Genomic DNA, 435 nt, shown 5'->3' on the forward strand with positions numbered 1-435 from the left:
CGCCGGCTTCTCGGCCTCTATGCGGGCAGCGAGAACCTCCTGCAGTTCCTTCATATACTTTGGTTGCATGAGTAACTGATTATAGTTGATTAGCCTCTCAATGTCCAACGCAGTACACACTTGTCCCCATATCTTAGGGGGAACTGCCTGTATACGTGAAATGTCCATATTGCCGGACTTATTGGCTTCTAGTATGATATTAGTGGCCTCCTTCTGGAGGTCCACGGTACTACGAGTCTCAACCATTGCGCGAGTTGTACAATTCAAGTTCAGAGTTCAGTGAAGAAATACTTTCTTTTCGAAGAAAAATTATGATCTACGACCAATGGATCGATGATCGCTTGACTGACGGCACGATCGCGAAGATCGAGAAGACCGAAGTCAAGGCTCTGCTGAACCCGCATGTTGTGGGCGAAAGAGTGACTCACAACTGTC

The sequence above is a fragment of the Gregarina niphandrodes genome, assembly GCF_000223845.1.
Source record: "Gregarina niphandrodes unplaced genomic scaffold scaffold00111, whole genome shotgun sequence".
NCBI lineage: Eukaryota > Apicomplexa > Conoidasida > Eugregarinorida > Gregarinidae > Gregarina > Gregarina niphandrodes.